Below are 4771 nucleotides of genomic sequence, written 5' to 3'. Positions count from 1 at the left end.
TAATCCACTCAACTGTATAGGTGCATCATGCCCAACGTAAGATTGACTATCTGTTATTTGCTGCAAATTAACCGTGCGTTTGTCGTTGAGTACTCCAGGGTTTTTGGAAAAGACGGTTGGTTTGGTGAAAGTCTGGCCTCGCACTCATACTTCACGAGGTCAAGGAGAAGTGTTCAACTACCTGTTGTTAGGACCAGAAGCAGTACTCACACTTACTTCACCAGGTCAAAAGGAAGTGTGGAAATGTCTTCAGAAATTCCGTTGCATACAATCCCTGTTTCCGAGGAGAGCTCGATCTCAGCCGTCCTCACACCTGAATCCGCAACTGCGGAGGAAAATAGAATCCTATGGCTCCGCATGTTGGAAATGCTGGACGACTGGAATAATGGGAAAGAGCCGCCAAGTGTCGTCCCCGGATTCCCTGAATTATTCTCCAGGTCAAGTGGGACTTCTAATGTCCCCATAAATTATCCCGCTACCCCATTCGGGTACCCAGCCACCTCAGCCTTCTCTGCTGGATCGCCTTCTGAGCCTCATCCCCGAATGTCAGCCACCGATGCAAGCATGAACATCTTTACTGCACCGCCTTGCCCGATTATGGCACAGCCTACCACATACAAGCCGAGCTTTGACTCATCCTCTTTTACATTCCAAGCACCATCGTTCTCAATGGAACCAACTAGGTTCGCTACCAGCACTAATCCTCTACCGCCTCAGTGCAAGCTTGCACCCGGGCAGGATCAGAACCCCAGAATTGCAGAACAAAATGAGATTGCCAAGAGAATGAGAAGCCTTGAACAAGGTTTGAAGAATATGCAAGGATTGAGCGGGCAGAAGAGCGTCTCTTACGCCGACCTATGCATGTTCCCTCACGTGCACCTGCCAGCAGGTTTCAAGACCCCAAAGTTCGAGAAATACGATGGGCACGGTGACCCCATTGCACATCTTAAGAAATACTGCAACCAATTGCGAGGAGCCGGCGGAAAAGAAGAACTGCTAATGGCATATTTTGGGGAAAGTCTAGTAGGGATAGCCTCGGAATGGTATATGGACCAGGAAATGTCCCGATGGCATATATGGGATGATCTCGCCAGAGATTTTGTGAAACAATTCCAGTATAACATCGACATTGCGCCAGACCGAAATTCTCTGTCGAATTTGAAGAAGAAACCTTCAGAAAGCTTCAGAGAATATGCTATTAAGTGGCGTGAGCAGGCGTCAAGGGTGAAGCCTCCCATGGATGAAGTGGAAATGGTCACTACCTTTCTCCAAGCTCAAGAGTCTGGCTATTTCCAAAACATGATGTCAGCCATGGGAAAGCCGTTTGCAGAAGCAATTAAAATTGGAGAGATGGTGGAGAATGGTCTGAAAACAGGTAGGATTCTGAGTCAAGCCGCCATAAGGGCGACCTCCCAAGCCATCCAAAGCGGGTCCGGAGGAATGGCAAGAGGGAATAAGAAGGAAGAAACGACCATGGAAGCCTCAGAAGCAAGGGAGTATCGTCATCCCAGGCCCCATTTTCCGGAAAGGACCCCACAACACTACTACCCCCACTCAAATCTGGTATATGCTCATCAACCCTATATGGTCATGAATGCCCAGCCTTATGCCCATCCGCCGCAACAAGCCAACCGAGGCCCAACTCCACCTCCCAGAAATCAGCCTCCTTACCGCAACCACTATAACCCACAACCTCCCCAGAATAACTTCCGCCCTCAGGAGCCACTTCGAAGGCGGACTTTCACGCCCATCGGTGAACCATACTCTACTTTGTTCCCGAAGCTAGTCCAGTTGGGTTTCTTGCAACCAATCCCTCAAACAAGGCAAAACCCGACGTCACCTTCTTACAAAGCTGGAGTCAGATGCGCCTATCATTCAGGGGCCGAGGGACATGATACAAATGACTGCTGGTCGTTGAAAAGAGTGGTCGAGAATTTGATAGAGCAAGGGAAAATAGTGCTAAGGGATGAGGAGATCCCGAATGTAACTAACAATCCGTTACCTGCTCATAATAATGGGCCGTTGATCGGAATGATTTGCGAAGACAAAGAATTCGACCCTGCTTTGAAAGCTATAATCGCCATTGTCGACACGGGGAAAAGGACTGAAACAGACCAGAAACCAGAAAAGGGGGAGGAGGCCAAGGCTATAAAGAGCGAGCCTGAAAAGAAGGTGGAGAAGAAAGTGGTACCGGTAAAGGATGGAGTTCTTTACATACCACGAGGTTGAGCTGAGAAGACGCAGAACTTCGGGATCAAAAAGACAAAACCTATGTACGTGCCAAAAGGGGCCTATGTGGTCTGGGGGACGATTCAACCACCTCGGCTGAATGAGCCAGTGGTTATCGGACGCGTGCCACAAAAGCCAATGACCAACCCGTCCACAGTGCCGTGGAATTATCAAAAGACTTTGGTAATGTACAAAGGTAAAGAGGTCATGGGAGAACTTCCAGAAAACACTTTCATTGGAAGGTATTCAAATACCCAAGATCTGAACAACGCCACACAAAGGCGCTTCCCGCCAAAGAAGCCCGTAAGTGTTGAAGAAGCGGAAGTGTTCTTCCAACAAATGAAAATGCCGGATTACGAAGTGATAGATCAACTGCGCAAGTACCCCGAGCAAGTGTCCATGCTGTCATTGTTGATGAGGTCGACCAAGCATCAAAAGATCTTACTGAAGACCCTGAATGAAGCATATGTGCCAGTTGAAACCTCGGTAGAACAACTAGAGCAGATGACAGAAAGATTCTTCGTCGTCAACCAAATCTCTTTCAGCAAGAATGATCTACCCCCGGAAGGAGCGGCACACAACAAGGCTTTGCATCTAACAGTTAAATGCGAAGACTGTTATGTCAAGCGGGTAATGTTGGATGGGGGATCAAGCGTTGACATTTGCCCGCTCTCCACGCTACAAAGAATGGAAATTGGGACCGGAAGAATCCGACCCAACAATGTCTGCGTAAGGGCTTTCGACGACATCAAGAGAGATACCATGGGAGAAATAGACCTGTTGTTGGTCATAGGACCAGTCGAATTTCAAGTAACCTTCTAGGTGCTCGACATGGATACATCCTACAATTTTCTCCTTGGCAGACCTTGGATCCATGCGGCAGGAGCTGTGCCTTCCACTCTTCACCAGATGGTGAAGTTCGAGTACGAAGACCGAGAGATCGTGGTCCACGGAGAAGATGAGCATGCTATTTATCGGGACCCATCTATCCCATATCTTGAACCAAGAGAAGGGAGCGAACATACGGTCTATCAAGCTTTTGAGATTGTACTGGCAGAGCAGCACGAAGAGGGAATACCCTGCCCCCAGCCTTTCTTGTCTAACGCCTCGGTTATGGTGGCCAAAGAGATGATCCGGCACGGATTTAGGCCAGGGAAAGTGCTCGGACGAACCCTTCAGGGAATAACATAACCCATTACCTTGCCAGTCACAAAGAAACCTTTTGGACTAGGTTTCAAACCTACTCCAGCAGACGAAGAGTGGGCAAAGAAAAGGAAAAATGAGGGTTGGAAGTTACCTCGACCATTGCCGGATTTATATGCAACTTTCATCAGGCCAAGGTACGCCGAAGAAGAAGATGATGAGGTCTTCACAGCTGAGGAAATCGAGGAGATATGTGGGGCGATGAGAGAGATGCTCTACGAGGTCCACATGGTTCAACCAGGTGAAGGCACAAGCACTGCTGAGATGATGCACGTGGGGCCGAACGCCAAACTTCAAAACTGGGAGGCCACGCCATTCCCGACTAGACGGAAGTCCGGGTAGACCTGTCCTGCCACCTTTCCTGTGTCACAAGTTGTCTCCAGGACATAACTTGAACGTTTTCTTCCTTTCAATTGTTGTTTTGAATTCCTAAGTTGTAAACATTGTTGTCTTCCAACTTTCCAAAGAAAATAAAAAAAAATCATCATTGCTTTCCCATTCTTTCTTTTGTTCTGATTTGTATTATTTTTCCTTTTATCTTTCCTTTCAGTTATGATAATGCGGCTTTAAATATGACATGCTTGCGGACTTCACGCCCAGATCACAACGAGCTATTTAACTGCGAATTAATGAACCCAGAACCAGAATATGATGAAGAAGAAGCTTTTAGGGAAATAAACTGAGAGTTGGAACATTTTGAGAATAAACCTAAGCCAAATCTGAATGACACCGAACCAGTTAATTTAGGAACTCCTGAAGAAATCCGGGAGACCAAAATAAGCATTCACACGGACAAGAAAATGCGAGAGGCGATAATTCAACTTCTTTTTGAATTTAAAGACGTGTTTGCTTGGTCATATGATGACATGCCGGGTCTAGGTGTTGATCTAGTGGTTCATAAATTGCCGATTCATCCTGATTGTCCTCCAGTTCAACAAAAGCAACGAAAGTTCAAAACTGAGGTCAGTGACAAGATTAAAGAGGAGATCACCAAACAATTGAAAACGGGAGTGATTCGGGTAGTCCAGTATACAACTTGGCTGGCAAATGTGGTTCCAGTACCGAAAAAGGACGGGAAAACTCGGGTATGTGTAGATTACCGAGATTTGAATAGAGCAAGTCCCAAAGATAATTTCCCACTGCCCAACATCCACATCCTCATTGATAATTGCGCCAAACACGAGATACAGTCTTTCGTAGATTGTTACGCTTGATATCATCAGGTATTGATGGATGAAGAGGATGCCGAGAAAACTGCCTTCACCACGCCTTGGGGCACCTACTGTTATCGGGTCATGCCATTTGGTTTGAAGAATGCTGGGGCTACTTATATGAGGGC

Source organism: Nicotiana tabacum, chromosome 16, assembly GCF_000715075.1.
Source record: "Nicotiana tabacum cultivar K326 chromosome 16, ASM71507v2, whole genome shotgun sequence".
Classification (NCBI taxonomy): domain Eukaryota; kingdom Viridiplantae; phylum Streptophyta; class Magnoliopsida; order Solanales; family Solanaceae; genus Nicotiana; species Nicotiana tabacum.
This window is presented reverse-complemented; position numbering follows the sequence as displayed.